An 18,546-nucleotide genomic window follows, 5' to 3' on the forward strand; every position below is an offset into this window, starting at 1 on the left:
TGCTGGAAAACTGAGTGGAGGCCATCTTCCTTGCTCCTTGTCACTTGTGGGAAAATCTCCAAAAGCTGCCATAGAACGAGAGGCGGAACCATTTAGGATGGCAGCCAAACACCTGCAGATCCTCGTGATTATACTGCATTCTGTGGCTGTGGATGAAAGTTTGGCCACTTTGTTTCCTTTTTATTGTAAGTAATGAATGATGTTTTTAGAGAGTGCTTTGAATTTCTACTGACTTGCAAATGAGTAACTTACCTGAGATGGACATTGCATATTTCTGAGAGCTATTCTTTAAGACTCTATTCTTTAAGGACTTTTGTGTTCTTTGGAAATTGATACCAAGGAAACAAACATAAAGATACCAAAGTGAGGTACATTAATATATAGAAAGTGACCACATTTATTGCATTCCCTGTGAAAGCAAGATGCTCAAATACACATCTTTAACCCCTACACAGGGAGCATCTAATACATACAGTGGCTGTCACTCCTCTCCAATCCCAGGCTGAAGGCCGGCACTGCTACCCATTACAACTCTCTTTGTTACTAAGCCAGGACTGACCTCATAATGAAATGGCCCTGGGTGGTGAATGCCAATAAATCAGAGTTACCCAAGAGGTGATGCCTCTTTGACACGCCCTCCCACCCTGAGTTTGCTAAAACTACCAGCAAAAGGAAAGACTTCAAACAGCAGGAGTTGCTAGTTGTTTGTCAAAATACATTTGCTCCTTCTTTAGTCAAAGGTGCAGATGCGGCTCCAGGATCCCTTTCAGTTCTTGTGGGCATAGAAATAAATTCTGCCCACTGTGATGTGAGCAGAAAGAATGTGAACAGTCCTCTGGGTTCAAAAGGAGAGGAGCCCTCTTCTTCCTTCTCACTGGCTGAGGGATAAAGAAGCTAAGGCAGCCACTTTGCACCGAAAGACAGAAGCCAGGCTTTGAGAATGGAAAATTATCTACCTGAGGGAGAAGTGAACTTCTGTCTTGTGCCAGCCGCTGGATATGGGGTCTCCTGTTACAGTGGCACAGCCTGTACCTCTTCCAATACATGTGACCGGCAGGAGAATCCCCTTTCTTTGCTTTTCTCTGGGGCTCCTTGCTCTGTTCCAACTCTCTCGACAGCCCTCCATGATCTCAAGGCTTGAGAAAATAGAGTAGCTTTGTTATAAAAATATCAAGGATTGCTGCTTTGGAACGAAAAGCTGAAAAGAAGTGAATATATGCAAGTCATAAATCAGGAAAAGGGGAAAATACTGACTCCATTCCTGCCTTTGGCCCTGTGTGTGGTCCAGGAGGTTGAAGAAAGTTACAGTCCTCAATGGACAGAGGAGTGAGGAACCCAGATTCACCGGGTACTGGCAAATTTATACTTTGCACAAGATTTTCTCGTTAATTTTTTTTTCTGATTAAATGAGATCTAATCTGAAGTTGCTTTTTAATGCACACTTTTGTTAGGTGACTGTGTTTTCATTCCTGCCCCAGTAATTTTCTTTACTTGTGGCAACTTTCTTTGATATTGGAGAACGTCAATGTCTCCAAATCTCCATTCTAATCAACAAGAAAAAAAAAATAGAGACAGGGCTGAATTGCTCATTGCTCATTTAAAAATAAACATTTTTTAAAAATCCACATTTGTATTCCACTCTAGTTTGCCTAACATTCTTTTTCTAATGGGAAGAAAGCGGCATATGCAGAGACTGGGTGCAGACACTCCACCCTCACCGGGAGGAGGGAAACTGGCCTTTTTCAAAATAGGAAAAATCTTCCTTTGTTATGAGCAATTTCCTAGTGACAGAGGCAACCATCTATAGACATTTGTCATGTTTTGTAGAACCTCCTCTTTGGACAACAAGAAATTGCCCAGGTGGGAGAGAAACATGGGGTGTGAACAGGAGACAATCACATCGCCTCTCATTATGGCATCTGCATCCCTCCCCAGCTGGGCAACTCCGTATGGCCAGAAGCTCCTGTTGTTTTCTGCCTCAGATGACCCAGTGGCGATGCACTGAGAAAACACCACTGTCCATTGGGTCCAACACAATTCCTGTTGAATGAGGAAAGGAGAAACATTTGGTTTGGACCCTCTGACTCCCAAATGCCATTTTTGCTAAGTATGTAAGAAGCTAGAAAGTCTTACCCAGGATTTGACATCTGAGTCAAGAGCTCAAAAGTCAATAATGTGACCTGAACCTGAACCTTCGCGAACAGCTTCCAACGCCTGGCTGAGAAGAAAGGGCTGGTGGGGTATTTGGTTGCATTTCTCTTGGCCACAAAGGATCCTGGTTGTTTCAAGTTCCTCTATTTGAAGTGCACATTTCCTGTTGTTTTAATTTGCTTGTGAGTGCACCTCCTGAGAACCTGGTCTCTGTTTCATTCACTTTCCGTGCATTCCTCTTTCTACGCTTGATGCTGCAGCTTGTATTGTTTTCCTCCCCTTCTCCCTCTTTCCTACTCCCCTCCTGGTGTTCTGAGATCATCTCCCAGGTGAATTACCTGCACTCACATCTTTGTCACAGGCCTGCTTTCGGGGCAATCCAAGCTAAGAACACACACAGACACACACAAACACACACACACACACACACACACACTCGCACACACGTTTTGAACAAGCTCAGGGAACAAGAGCAGATATGCAAAAAATACAATTTTCTTTATTTTTAGAGACAATTTATTACTTTCAGCCCTGATTCTCACTGGTGTCTAAAGGAAATTAAGATTAACTCAACCTTCTTACCCATGATCCTCCCAGGAGTGTGTGTTACTCTAGGAACCTTCAGCACTGTGTTTAACAACTCGTCTCTAAAGGCTCATTCTTGGGTGTCCTCGCCTTGTCCTGGAGTCTATCAGCTCAGCACACCATGTCTGGGCACATCCTACTGTTCCCACGGCATGTTGGGTGGAAGTTTACAGAAATAAGGCATATATATACTTACCTGATATATATTTACATTTATATATATAAAGTATATGTACATTTACATTTAAAATTTACATAGTTTTATCCCAACAAGCAGCAGTTCAAATATCATTCTAGATGCCATGATTTTTTTTCCCTAATTGTGTGTCTTGTTTTCTTGAGACAGGGTCTTTCCATGTTGCCTAGGCTGGTCTTGAACTGAGCTCAAGTGATTCTCCTGCCTCAGCCTCCCAAGCAACTGGGATTACAGGTGTGTACCATCATGCTTGGCTATTCCCCTAATTCTTAAATGTTGGTGGCCAGAAAAAGCACTTGGCATTTCTAAACTCCATTGTCTGAGGTCTGAAATGGGGCCCAGGAATCTGTATGTTTCAAGGGCCAAGAAATCTGTATGTTTAACAGTGCCCAGGTTAGGAAGCTCATGGGAAGAACATAATGAAGTCTAATAAAATAAATTTCTGATCAGACATGTCTTACATCCCAGCTCTCATCTTTTTTGGCGGAATGATCTTGGGGAAGGAACTTAATCACCCTACCTCTCAATTTCTTCAACAGCAAAGTGGAGATCAGAGTGCCTACTTCTCAAGTTTATTCTGAGGATGTAATGAGGTTGTAACAGTGAAACACAGAATTCACATATTTGTTCAGCTCAAATATGTGCTGGACACACATCATCCAGGAGCTCTGGGACAGGCTCTGAGCAGTGCTGTGCCTTCAAGAAATAAACAAGGGAAGTGAAGTCCCTGAAGGTGTGTGCTTGACATAAAGAAAGCGCTCATGGCTTTTGGAAGAGAACTAAAACAGGCTGTTCCTGGGGACCCTGGCCGTTCAGCTCAATCCCACTTCCCAGGAAAGGCACCTGGGATTTGGATTTATTGATGAGCAACCAAGCGACATGAATTAATTTGAGATCTTTTATGTAAATGGCATCATCCAGGTGCAGTTTTAGTTTAGGCTCTCTCAGCAGCACACCCTGTCCAGCCCAAGGTTCAATTGGGAGGAGGCTCTCTCAGCAGCACACCCTGTCCAGCCCAAGGTTCAATTGGGAGGAGGCACTCCCAGGAGAAACTGGCAAGGGATCTGGGAGCAGGACAGGGAAAGGAAGGAAGGAAGTGAAATGAGGGTATGATTTCAGGTGAAGTCTCAGCCTCTGCGTGATTCCCTAGGGAGCTCTTAACAGTAAGTTATAAGGCAGAGTTTTTGGTCAAGGGGGTGAAGGGTCTCTCTCTGTGTTTTCAAGGATGTTCCAGTGCCCATGGGCAATCTCTGAAGATTGTAAATGAACCCTCATCAGCAGAGCTTGCAGCTGCTGGGAAACAGGGGCACAGAGCTGGTTTAAAAAGAGGTCCAAAGGCCTCTGGCCAGGCACCACAACCAACTGCCCACTACAGATGTGGGCCAGGCGTTCTGGCTCCACCCCCAGGGCTTCTGCTCCAACTCTTGCTTTGGATTCTAAGTGGATGACCCACCTTAAAGCCTTGGAGCTTTAGTGTCCCCATGATTAAAATGGGGGCTATGATGGAGACCCATACCTTGTAGTCTCAGGCAAACAACAAAAAGTCTTGCAGTTTAAAAATCATGATGAATCATTGTACTACCATCCTCATTTTCCACCTATGTAAACAGATGCAGCAAGTATCACCTGCCCAAGATTGCACAGCTGTTAAATCACAGTAGCAGTTGCCTTCATCCAAGGTTTGCCGTGTGCCGGGCAGTCTTCCAAGGGCTTTACATCAGTTATCACACTTAATCCTCAAACAACATATGAATTAACATTATGGTTAGCCCTGCTGAAGGGATATTAAAAATAATAATATCAATAAATAACTTGCCTAAGATCCAAAACTAGTGGACACAGAGCTGGATTTTGAACCCAAGTCTGTTTCACTAAATTGGTCAGCTCCACCACATTCTTTCTAGTATTTGATTATTTAGGTGACTCTGGGATCCTTTCCTATCTACCCTGGTATCTCCAGTGTCTGGCAGACTAATTAGACATTGTACACATTTGCAAGAAGTAAATAATTTTGAAACCACCTTGAAACACTTTGGCCTATAATTGTAACTTGGACTAGAATGAGCCCGACAACAACAAATTTGTGAAAATCAGCCTTATTAACTCATTCAAGAAAAATATATTGGGCGCCCAGTACAGGCTTGTCATTGTGTTGAGTATTGCAGGAACAAGGGTGGAATCAGATCTATTTTCCTAGCCCACGTTAGGCCCAAGGAGTTGAGCAGGGCTGTCCATTTAGAAGGTTCCCATGCTCCCACCATGGTGTCTGACAATGGGCCTCTGGCACGGGCCTGGCCAGTGTGTGCTGTACAGTCCTGACACTGCGCCAGAGGAGACTCGGGTCCATCTTTCCACTTTTGGCATATTGGCAATTGAACTATATTCCTTTTCTCTTCTCCTTTCCCTCTCCCCTTCTTTCCCTATGAGTATCAGAGGCAAATATCTCAGAGAGTTATAATTAGAAGAAATTGAGCAGAGGGTGGGGGAAGGGGATATTGTTTCAGAAATAATTCTGAGTCACTGGATCAGGTTTCTCAAAGTGGAACATGCCATGAAAATATTCTCTTACATCAAGAATTAGAATCACTTCCTGCAACTCCTATGTGTCTTTATAATTAGTAACTGTTAAGTATTTCTAGAAGAGAGGGTTTTCTTTGAATTGTTTACCTTTTTCTGCATCTGTGTTTTCTATCTGATGGGCAAAAACACATGTTGCTTTTTAATGAAAGAAAAAGTAACGTAAACATGTTTTCTTCTGTCCTCCTCTCAGGTTTGGTGAGTAATTGTGGTGATGAATTGTTTTTCATTCTATGGCGATGAAAAGGACACTTTCTTTGTTTCTTCACCTCTGCCCCACGATGGAGGGCGGCAGCGCCTCTGAAGGCAAGGGGAGTGGGGTTTCCGAATCCCCAGGAGAAAACACAGGTCTCTGCTGCGGCGGTCTGGTCCAGAGAACCTACATCTGGAGGCTTCCATTTCCTCATCTGTACCATCTCCCAAACAGACATTTCTGAGAGTGAAAAGAGGCACCACTAGAATTAGCCTGGGTTAGCTAGAAAGGAGGTGGTCTTGGGCAAAACTAGATGTGATGCGATACCAGGGGACTCTAGGGTCTCTCCCAGCTGAGACATCCTAAATTATGAAAATGCAAGGCCCATTCTGTATCCCACAAGGGCCTGAGTAAGCTCCGTGAGCCATCATAAGCTGCCAACCTTTAGCTGCACAAGAGAAATGAACTCTGTAGGGGACATATCCAATTCCGATTTAAATTTAATCTGTGTGGTCAATTATTTGTGTAATAATGGAGGAAAATAAAGACTATTTCACAAAAGTCAACTCTGTAATTTTAGAGCCTTTAAGACATTTGAAAATGCCTTGTGCAATTATGTGGCGCTTAATACTCAGATAATGGAACAATGAAAGATGTATGTTTGCATTTTGTAAAATTAAACTGTATGCAGTTATTTATCTTTTACCTTAATTGTTTGAGCTTGTTTCTAATGTAAACTGTTGTAATTTTAAATAAATATAATAGAAAAAACTTTCATAGGTATCAAGAATCCAGAGTAAATTTACTTTGCAAATAGGCTTTGTAGGTATGTTTTATGCTGAGGATCTTAAACTGACACTTTCACTCAAAAATATTTTGAATTACTCACTGTTTGCCTCTCTGAGGTCAGACGGATTGCAAGGAGACTAGATTTCACAATGGAGTTTGGGTGACTTCATCTTATTCCAAAGCCTGAAATATGATAAATGTATGAAATAAATATGTGAGAAGATTGAAAGTGCATTATTGACTGACTTTTTAAGTACATTGATCTTTACGCTTTTATTTTTCTGTTTTTATTCTTGGTTCCATTTTACACGCTCAATTTGTTCTCCCCTCTAGTCATATTTTTCATCTACTTAACTTTGTTAGCTTGATATATTATGGAGGTTTCAGATTTGGGGATAGATAAGGCAAATTATGGTATATGAATACCTTTGATAATATATAAAATCATCAGTATAAGACAAATGTACTATTGTTTAAATTCCAATGCTGTGAGTCGTCCTGCTGTGATATTCACAACATGACTATAAATGTGTGTATGGTAAATAAAAGAAAGAGGGAGGCCAGGCGCGGTGGCTCATGCCTGTAATCCCAACACTTTGGGAGCTAAGGCGGGTGGATCACTTGAAATCAGGAGTTCAAGACAAGCCTGGCCAACATGGTGAAACCCCGTCACTACTAAAAACACAAAAATTAGACAGGCATGGTGGTGGCGGGCACCTGTAATCCCAGCTGCTCGGAAGGCTGAGGCATGAGAATTATTTGAACCTAGGGGGCAGAGGTTGTAGCGAGCCAAGATCACCACTGCACTCCAGCCTGGGTAACAGAGCAAGACCCCATCTCAAAAAAAAAAAAAAAAAATGACAGAGGATAAAACAAAAATGATTCCCCATGAATTTCAGGGCCCTGCGGGATCATGCTCAACCACATTCACCCAGTCCCCTGGGTCAGTTGGTTTGATATCACTTCAGGGTCACTGAGAGTAGGGCAGAGTCCTTAGGAGCATGAACCCGGAATCCAGATTCAAGTCCAGCTCTGCCTTTTACTAGCTGTGGGACCTCACCCATGTCATCTGAATTCTCCGTGCCTGTTTCCTTATCTGTAAAACAGGTCATGAAGAAGAAGGGTCATTTGTTTTTTAATGAAAATTTATGTATTAATATATTTAAAAATACTTTAACCATCATCTGGCATATATTAAGCCATATATATATATATACACATATATATATATATTACACCTTAGATAACATTTTATTGTTAAATCATTTCAGATTTACAGAAAAGTTGCAAAAATGTACAAAGAACTGCTCTAAGTTGCTCACCAAGATTCACTAGTTGTTTATATTTTGACATATTTGCTTTAGACATCATAGTTTTATTTTGCTATGTAACAAATTATCACAAATTTAGTATCTTAAAACAATACACTTTTATTACCTTGCAATTTCTATGGGTCAAGAGTACAGGTACAGGTTAGCAGAGATCTCTATTCAGGGTCTCACCAGGCTGACTTTAAGGTGTTAGCTGGAGCTATTCGCTCACCTGAGGCTAAGGGCCCTCTTCCAAGCTCACTTTTTGTTGGTCAAATTTAGTTCCTTGTGGTTGTAGGACTCATGAGATTCCCCATTTTCTCACCAGATATCAGCCAGGGATAAGGCTTAACTCCTAGAGGCTTCCTGGCATTTCCTGCTGAGTGGCTTTTCCCATACTCCCACAACATGTTGGCTTGCTCTCCAGCAGCATGGAGTCTTTCTGATGCTTCACCTTCATCTAATGGGCTCACCTGCTTAGGCAAGGTGCACCCAGGATCACTTCCCTTTGGATTAACTCAAAGTCAACTGATGAGTAATCAAATCATGGGAGTGGTCTCCCATCATATGCATACATTCTGCTCAAACCCATGGAGAAGCAATTAATTTCTACACCCTGTGTACCAGGGTGTAGAAAGCTTGGGAACTGTCTTAGAATTCTACTATATTCATATTTTTTCCCGAGCTGTTTGAGAGTAAGATACAAACATAATGCCTCATCATCCCCAAATAATTTAGTATGTATTTTCTGTGATCTAGGACATTCTTTTACAGAACTATAGCATAATTAAAATCAGAATTTAACATTAGTATATTACTACTTAGAGACCTTACTCATGTGTTGTAAATTATCCCGAAATTATCCTTTATATTAAATATATATATATATATATTCCAGGAAACAATTCAATCGCATATGTTGTATTTGATTATCATCGTTCTTCAGTCTCTTTTAAATCTGGAATAGTTCCTTAATCTGTTTTGTTTTTTATGACCTTGACACTTTTGAAGAAGATAGGCCACTTGTTTTATAGAATAGCCCTCATTTGGATTTTGTCTGGTATTTCCTCATAATGAGAGGTAATTGATGCATTTTCACCAGGAAAATTGTGGAAGTGAGGTTTTATCCTCCTCAGTGCATCATATCAAGAGACACATAATGTGGGTTTGTCCAGTTACTTATGATCATATGGTTAAGATGGTGTCTGCCAGATTCGTTGCCATAAAGTTAGTTTCCATATAGTTACTTCTACTAATTATGATCAAAAATAAGCATTGTCCAGGGAAAAAGAGTTGATAAAAAAAGCAAAAATAATAAATGATTGTTGCACATTTCTCTACAGGCCACAAAGCACTTGGCACGTAAACCTTAGACAGTTAGAGAACACATCTGAGTTTGGGCATCTGTCTACCAGGCTCCCAAACCCTTGTCTTTCAAGTGTCCTGTCCCTTGATTATGGAGTTCTCCCTCTTATCAACATTCTCCCTGTCTCTGCTGAATGATTCTTAATACCACATAATTGCACCTTAGTTTGTTTCATCAAAAAGTGTATCAACAACGTCTTCAAAAGAGTTGCTTACACTCACAGTCTTAATCTACTTGGCATAGCTCTGAGCAGACTCCTGTCCTCAGCATACCAACAAGAACAAAACAGATCTTATTAAGGTCACCAAGAATCCCCATGACATTAAATCCAAAGGACATTTTTTTCTATCTTCATCATTTTTGATTATCAACGGAATCCAACACAACCAGCCACAATCTCCTTGAAACATCCCCAATCTTGCCTTCTCTAGCAGCACATTTTGTGGGTTTCCTCCTGTCTCACTGGCTATTCCTTTGGAGTCTTAAACATTACCTGGGAGGGCCACTGGATTGACTCATCTCTGCTCCCCAGGGCCTCTCATCCTCCAGCAGGCTAGCCCAGGCAACTGCCCATGGCCCTGGCTGGGTTCCAAATGAGTAACAGCATGCAATGCCTCTTAAGCCTAAGCTTGTTTTGCCCCCCAAACCCCAACATTTCTGCAGCATTCTATAGGGCATAGTGAGTCACAGGGGCAGCCCTTATTCATAGGGAAGGAAATAGATTTGGGAAGACTTGCAAAGTCACATTTCAGAGGATGTAAATATAGGGAGCTGTGGAGAATTGGCACCATTCTTGAAATTAATCTATCTACTCTTAATCCACCAAAAATAATTCCAGGATGAGAATCATGAATTGTTCCTTCTGCTTTGTATCTGGGGTCAGGTACAGTTCCATGGTTCTCACAGCTCCTGACACACGCTCAGATTTTCTCAAGTTTTTCTGTAAAAGACATCAGCTTCTCCCACACCTCTGCAATTTCCTCGTGATGTTGAACTTCATTGATTTCTCTTTTTGCCAGCCTTTGCATCACACCAAGTTCCAAGGCTGGCCAACAATGTGAGGAGGAAGTGGAGGTAAAGGGGGCACCTTGTAGGCACTCAGTCAAGCGATATGATCATGAGTTCAACTTCATTCAAATTTGAATCTTCTTTCTAACTTCACCCAGCTCAGAGGAATTACTTTTTTTCTGCCTTATTCACTCGTTCTTGTTGAAAAACTGAGATTATTTTTTCCTTTGGTTGAAGAATCTTCTGTCCCTCTATTATTTTGTTTTATTTCGTTTCCATTCCTGAGTGATTTCTTTCCTAAGATAAGTCCAAATTTACAAGCCAAGTAGAATTAGAAATGAAGATTGTTTTTCTTCTTTTACTAAAAGAGAATATAACCAAACTGTACATGAATTGGAGAAGGGCTGCCCATCACATCCTTCCTGCAGATTACAGTATCCATGAAGGCCATGAGACCCACCTAAGCATCTTCTTTCTTGGATTATCATTGGAATCTCCCAGGTTATTTAGAAATATGCATGTCCAGTGACCCCTACGGTAACCTTCTACCCTGGAGACATTGGATATTAAGAGGTGAGCTCTTCTGTAGGTTCTGGGATTCGAGATGGTAAGATATCCTATTCTACAGGAGACAGCCTCTCCTTGCAGGCAGATGGGTGTAACAGTCACAAAGCAATGATAAAGGTTCAGTCCCACATGTCACCAGAAGTGTTCAAAGGGCATCCATGAAGGTGGGGAGGAAAAGTGAGGTGTGGGACATAAGACCAACCTCTCTATGAGTGGTTCAAGGTTCAGGTAGCTTTTGACAGTGTTTATGAGCTGTGTGAGGGTGAAGAAGTCCCTTTCAATAGAGAGGAGATACAGTAGTGTAGTCATATTTGACCTTTCAAAAAATGTGGGATAGCATATAAAATATGCTACCTATTTTGTAAGAAAGGGGAAAGTAAAAATCTATGTTTGAATGTGCTTGTGTGTGCTAAAAATCTTGGATGATTACATAAGAAACTAAGAACAAGGATTATCCAATCAGAGTCTTGGTATATGGGACCAGAAGGGAGATAATTTTACAGATATAAATAATAGATAATTTTATTCTATATCTTTTGACGTTTTCTATTTTTTGAACCATGTCTAAACTGCTCATTTAAAAATTTTAAGTTTGAGGATCTACACATAATATTAGCTCTACTCTTATCCATCTATAGAGAAAATATTTAAAGACAGACTGTTACTGTGAACTCAGCAAGATTTTTACATTAATTGTATTTTATCAATCACAGTAGCATTTATCTGTTTGATATAGAATGGTGCAAATCCCTTTAAGACAGACCATGTATGCAGGCCATGGATGATGCTCAGAGCATGTATGATTTGTGGACCCTGTAGTGACTCCTTCTCATGCCACTTCCCAGGGACATCATGGCCTTCTGCAAAGGGGTCTCTCTCTCTCTCTCTCTCTTTCTCTCTCTCTCTTTCTCTGGGTACCTGTGCATGTGTTGCAGGTGACCTGACATTCTTGGATCACTCTCCCAGAAAGCCATGTGTTGGACCCCTCCCTTTCTATCTTAAAATGCCTGATGTTAGAAGCTCATAGTAGTTGTAAAGGAGCTAATGTGATGCTTAAAAAGGGCTCAAAACATTGGTTCCCCCGCCCCCACCCCTCAGGGCCTGGGAAGTTTCCCTTTCTCTTTGGGAGAAAAGTTGCTTTTCATTTTTCACTTGTGCCTGTGTGTTCTCTGTTATGTTATTACTATTTCCATCAAAAAGCATTCTATAGTTCAATGTTTGGGGGAAATACAGTCCCATAAGCAGACCCCTATTCAGGCCCCTATCCAGCCTCCTCGTCCTTTTGCCTCCTCACCCTTTCCTAGGGCCCATACCTTGCAGTGCCTTGTGTGAAAGTTTCAAAGACAGTCCTCACTCACAGCCCCACTTGGAATGTCACAAGCATTTAGCAGATTAAAGGCTCTGAAAAGCCCTGCAGTAAAGTAATGTTTAACTTCAATTAAACCACCCTGTCTCAAATTCACTTGACTGCTAAACTCTTTTTCAAAGAACACCTGTATGTATTCCAAAAAGTTCTGGATTAAATATTGTTAACCTCTCAAAGAACACAGGGTGGGACCTATTTATCCTGTGTGTGCCTTCAAATCCCAGGAGGCTCAGGCCTTTTCTGCAATAAAAAATGTATTCATAACTCTTTAATTGCTCTCTTCCCTTCTTCCTCTCTGACTTATTTGTATAATATAAAGTTAGTGCGCTATATTTGAATAACATGGATAGAAATAAACTTTTAATGCCAGAACCTCCTCTCAAAAAAAACTGGTAAAGCTAGAACTCTCACTGTAGTTGCCTGTAATTTAAAGTGAAAGGCTCCAAACAGGTGTTTCCCCTGGAAGAAATGTTCAAGCCTTGTTAAGAGTCTATAACATGTCAATATACACTGTTAAAAGAGAGACAGGTCATGTGTCACATGACAACAGTTTAGTCAAGATAGACTGCATATCAAATAGTGGTCCCATAAGATTATAATATTGTATTTTTAGGGTAGCTTTCCTATATTAGCTATGTTTAGATACACAAATACTTACCATTGTGTTACAACTGCCTACAGTATTTGGTACAGGAACGTGCTGCCCCAGTGTGTAGTCCAGGAGCAATAGGCTAATGCCACATAGCCTGGGGGTGTAGCAGGTTCTACCATCTAGGTTTGTGCAAGTACACTCCATGATGTTCACACAACAGCAAAATAGCCTAACACTGCATTTCTCAGAATATACTCACTCGGTTAAGCAACGTGTTTGTACTTTTCTTGTGACTTGAATCACTTCCGTTTTAAATCTGTAAGAAGCTGAAATACTATATCCTCTTTCTTTCTTTTACTAAACGAGTAGGAGACAGTGCACCTGGGCTCACTCGTCAGAGAGGCTGACCCGTGTGAAAGGCAAGTAGTCCTGCCCCAGTCACTCATGCCTGTCGCCCATTATTTTAGTGAATTGTGGTGAAAACCCCAGCTCCATATAGGCTGGCTGTGTCTAGATGGTACAACTGAGTCAGCTGGGGAACACACAAGGCAGCATTGCAGACCATCATTGCAAAATAGCTGTGCATTCCTTCACCTGAGCTTTTGTGATGGGTGCATTGGGTTGGTAAAATGACTAAAATTATTCAGTTGCCCCTGTTCCGGTTGTAGAAAAATGCTCTTCACACAAGGAATGTTTTTGTGGTTTGCCACATTTGGAAATGTCAGCTACTTTGGAAATGCTGTATTTAGCCTCAAATCCCACACCCATTCAATGCTGTTAACCAGATCTCCAGGGTGTAGCGACAGTGCAAGTCCATGTATTTTGAGATCTATTAATACCTTTTGGTTACCAAGTGGCATTTGCTTCCCGTATATTGCCGTGAAACAGAACAGCAAGGTCCAAGTTTGCCCTGGTTTATGAAAAGGACCTCATCGTACTGAGATAGTTTGTCAAAGCTAAAGTTAAAATCCCAGAGGGGCTTTCTTATTCTCCTGCCCTCCCATGAATTTTTGATGCATCAGAAAATCACATTTTAAAGGCATGAAAGTGGGGTGAAGCAACAATTTTAACCAGAACTGTGAGTGTGAAGGAGTGTGTGTGTGTGTGCGTGTGTGTTTTGTTTCTCCAAGTCTGTTTAATGGGAATACTCAATGTTAAGTCTCCCAGTGGTGCCTGAACTTACATATGGTAATATTCACATAAATGCAATATGTGCTTCCCTTTTTTGACATATATATAACTTGTCATTTCATTTCTTGGGACTAATAGGCAAAACTAATATTTCTAGAGAAATCTGAGAAAGCATGTGTGTGCTGTATACACGTGTATGTCCCTAGAGTGTTTTATTGCTTAGAAACCAAAAGGGATCACAAGATTAGAATCTGTGCAGGGCAGCCTAACCTGACCCTGTTCATTGATTCATTCATTCATTCAGTGGGATTTGAGTGCCAACTGCATACCAGGACTATCTGGATGCTTCACTGAATAGAAACCACCCACCCACTGGACTTATTTTGGGGGAGTTGGTAGGGAAAGGGGAGGATGACAGACCATGAAGACAATACTTGAGTAAATTGCTCTCGGCCCTCCTCTCACCCCAAGGGCCCTCTTGGGTAGGAAGGGGTTGGGAGGTCCTCTCCTTAAGGGAGGGGTCTCTCTCAAGCACCTTCCCCCTGTCGCTAAGCAACCCCCAACTAGACCATCTTACTTAAGGGCCTGGCTCAGGTCACCTGCCCCCTTCCCACAACCCCACTCTCCCCGAAATGCCAACCTCATCACTGTGCTGATTCATTCCAAGCCATCCCCTGAAACCTAAAATCCTTTAAAATACCTCTACCTCTTTCTTTATTAATCCACCCATTTTTCAGATCACCGAGGTACTTTCTGGATGCAGAAGCAATCGGAGTGTCTGCTGTCTGGCAGCAGCTGGTCTCTAAAATTTTTCAGGTCATCAAGTCAGATCTTGAGATCGGGCTGAGAATGCGCTTCCTGGCTGGAAGACTTGGGTCTCATTTGACTCTGTCCAGCGAGAGACACAGCTCTACTCTTTCTCCCCACCCCAACCCACCCCTCAGGTACTCTCTCTCCCATTTCCACTTTCTGGATGTGAGGTCTACCCAGACCCTCCTTTCCCAGGTAGGCGCTGTCCTTGGTTTCGGGGGTATGTGGCCCAAATCCCCTCCCTTGTCCTGCCCCAGTGGGTTATAGGAACTTTCTTCCCCACCCCCCACCCAGATACGAGGGGCGAATGAGTGAGTGTCCAAGTCCAACTCCCATGTGAAACACTTTCTATGGAAAAACTAAACTCCAGTTAGTAATGAGAGGGAGACACCACATTCATTCATTCATTCATTCCAAAAGCATTCACCAAGAACTTTCTGCGTACCAGGTCCAGGCAGCCAGGGATCCTCCTGGCACTGAGAGGCACCAACAGACAGCACAGGACTGTCCCATGGGGTCACCGAGGGAGTGCAGGCTGAGTGTAGGGAGTTCCGTCTTTGCCTGCGGAAAGGAGGCAGTTTACTTAAGGATTAGCTGCCCCCACCTGCATGGAAGGTACCTTCTACTCTTCCACAATGCAGGCTATTCAGGTTTGAAAATAACACCGTGTTTCAGGGCCTGGGCCTTGAGCCCCAGGCTGACCAGAAGCTAACAAGCTTGATCTCACATTAGCAGCTTCAGCTTGTTGGCTCACTGGGAAGTGATAATCATGCCAGGGTCTCTTCCAGCCTAGACAGGCTGATTCTATGAAATAAACAAAAGACATCTGAGATGTTTTTCTCATCTGAGACACGGGCCCCTGGGCAAACTCCCCACTCCTGCCCAGAAACTGAGGCCTTCCAACCCTTTCTTCTGTACTCCAGAGCCCCTGGAGGGAGCCTGGCTGTGCCCTTCAGGGGCATTCTTCACTCCCTGTCTCGGTGAAACCTCAAGAATGAAGCGCTTCCTTTTCTGAGAATAGCCACCACATTATTCCATTCATGACCCCATGCTTGCAGAAACACCATGGTCCTAGAAGCAGCTAGAATAGAATTGTGGCTAGCCAACAGTCCCATCTGAGGGTCATTTATTGCACTTCTCTGTTTCACTTTCCTTGAATATATGGACAAATGCAATAGTTTGTGAAAACTAAAGGTGAAATTTCATATTGCTTGTATGAAAGCAAAATATCCTGCACAAAATAAACTTTCCAACCCTCTTTTCTCCCTCCCTTTTTCCTCTCTGTGCCCCCAACCCCTCCTGCCTTTTTCTCTGCCCTGTTCTTTCTCCTCTTCTCCCTCTCATCTGGCATGCCTAATCAATGGTACCTAATCACTTCTCTACAGGCTGACAGATGAGAAGTTCGCTGTATAGAGATGGGTTTCAGAAAAACTGGCAACATCTGTCCCATTCCTAACTCCACCTGATAACCAGTTGTGTTAGTAACATGGTAGAATTCAATTTTGTGTTTTCTGTTAAAAATTCAAGTGCAGAAATCTGGCTGTCCAGGGACTAGAAGAGCGTACCTATCCTGTCTCCTTTGCGAGTACCACTCGGGTGGTTTTTCTCTCCTCTCCTTTAGATGGCACCAGTTTATTGCAGTGTGGCCACACAGACACTCCCTTCTGCTACCTCAATTAGTATTCATTGTGCAAAAATAAGAAAATTCCTTCATTACGCTGGTGCCTGGTGGCAATCTGATAATTAAGGCGGTGCATCTGCATTTCCATTATAAACCCCATTTCTCACTTAGGGTTGTCGCTCAGCAATAAAAACTTGCTAGCAAGGTCTTAACCTTAGGACATTTAAAAATAAACATTGCTTTTAGCTTTTAAAGGGTCCGTCTTTTTCCTAATTATATATGTCAAGTCTGAGAAATTTTTTCTCCATGTGACCAAAAAAGAATTAGGACTTTATCTAGGTTTTTGGAAATTTCAACAAGGTATCAGTTTGTGTTAAAATAAAATGCAAAAAGTGAAAGGTATTTCAATAGAAACCAAAGAGGAATATAATCCTTTTAACTTTGAAATTTATCTTCCCAGAGATGTGAATGATGGATGGTCTATTCTATCATCTTCTACTTTTTGTGTCTCTGGTCAAACCTGCTACAATAAGGCAAAGCTAACATCTGCAACAGTTAACCAGAACTTCGTCCACAGTGCATTCCTTTAGGAATCACCTAGATCCTCACTGCATTTGCTTCTCCACTGTTTCAGGAGAAACTCAGTCATAAAGCGAATGCAGAGGTGAGGGCTCCTTGTCGAAGGCCTCAGCCACCCACATTCACAGTAACTGGAATTGCCTTCTTTATGGGCCCACATCAAGACTCCTGTGTTTTTCACAATAGTTCGTATTTCAAGTATTCTGTCCTGTTATCAGGCATTGTATCAAATCATGCATCCTGTTTTTTGGTCATAAAAATATCTGGCCTGGAAAATATCTGGTCAGATTGGGTTTCCCAGTCTGGAACATTTTCACACACGGCTTCTACATGAACCAACCAAAATAAAATCTCAAATCAATGTTGGCTTTCTTCCATCTGTACAGATACTCCTTCTTTTAAAAATAATTTGAGATTGGTAGTTACTTAAATGTTTTCTGTTTAACTCTCTGAATGTCATTAAAATTGGAATTTGTGAATTAACATAAAATAGCAAAGTCGTAGATTTTCATCAATTATAATGCTTCCCTGGTCTATATTCACTTTGTGTGATCAAGTTAAAATGTCTCAGGTACACATTTGAACTGATCCACATAGAAGAGTGACATTTGAATGTTTGTTACTGATCTCTCTCCATCTGCTATTAGCTGCTATTGATGTTAAGTGATACCAGTTTGCTCAACTGAAAGGCAGATTTGGGATTAAAACACAAACAGGTCACAGTTATAAGAGAAAAGAAATGTTTTTAAGATTTGCACCTCCAAAGAGCCCTGCTTGGGTTTCCAGAGAGCTCCTGCATCCTGGAATGGGAAGTAAGACTGGAATAGAAATGCATCTGCAGTGACTTTGGGTACTTTCCAGGTGCCAGAACAGAAAGACCCTGCAAGAGGAGAGCATGAGTTGCTGGAGACGGGGATCCTGACTGAAAGAACATAGGAAGACTTTCTCTGGAGGAGGACATAGCTATACAATGAGCGGCCCATAAACCGGTGTTACTTGCTATGTTTTCACTTCTAGTCAATCAGTAAGTTTGGACTTACTTTTTAAAATTTTTTCAGTTTCAACATTTGGCTTGGATTTGAATTGTGGATGACTCAAAGAGAAAGACACAGGCAATATCAGGGTGTAGAGCGTGACTACTTGGGATGGCAAGAAGCCCCTAAAGCCTTGCAGGAGAGACAGAGAGGAGGAGGGAGGGCGTCTGTGATCAAGTGGGCTTTATTCAAGAGAGAGGTGGAAATTTTGCACACTCTGTTGTAAACACAATACAAAACCATTTGCAACAATAACTTCTGTCTCAGACCAACTCGGAACTTAATAATATGTCCAACCAAGTCTCAATTTTCCCAGATAATCAGATATAATGATTGATCAATGACTCCAGTTTCCAGAAAGTAGAAAAGATTTGAACTCAAACCTCTGGTAGCACCAATCCCTGCTGCGCACCAGAGTTAATTGATTGTTTCTCCCTCTTGGGCAGCTTCTGAAATGTATGCAAATGACTAGAGCCACAGATGAAAGAAAGAAGTGAAAGACAGAAAGAAAGAGTCACACACACAGGTTTTATGGGTCTGTGCTACTCCCTGAAAGTATGTGTGATGCCTTTGAAAGGGTATTCAGAGATGAATCATGAGAATGGGAGTAGAATTACCTGTGTGTGTAACTGACATAAATGTGGAAAACAATTCCTTTCTCTTCCTTGTGT

At 41.8% G+C, this 18,546-nt stretch overlaps 1 long non-coding RNA gene across 1 annotated transcript in view; it reads right to left on the reverse strand.

The window, feature by feature from the left end:
• Positions 1-5,523: 5,523 nt before the first annotated feature.
• The window catches only part of LOC101141891 (uncharacterized), a 45,932-nt gene continuing 32,909 nt past the window's right edge, over positions 5,524-18,546 (reverse strand). Inside the window, exons 2-3 of the long non-coding RNA XR_008674487.2 lie at positions 6,592-6,674; positions 5,524-5,942 (exon numbers count right to left, since the gene is read on the reverse strand). This is a non-coding gene — a long non-coding RNA (uncharacterized lncRNA). The remainder of the gene's footprint in view (positions 5,943-6,591; positions 6,675-18,546) is intronic.

This window comes from Gorilla gorilla, chromosome 21 (genome assembly GCF_029281585.2).
Source record: "Gorilla gorilla gorilla isolate KB3781 chromosome 21, NHGRI_mGorGor1-v2.1_pri, whole genome shotgun sequence".
NCBI classification, from domain to species: Eukaryota; Metazoa; Chordata; class Mammalia; order Primates; family Hominidae; genus Gorilla; species Gorilla gorilla.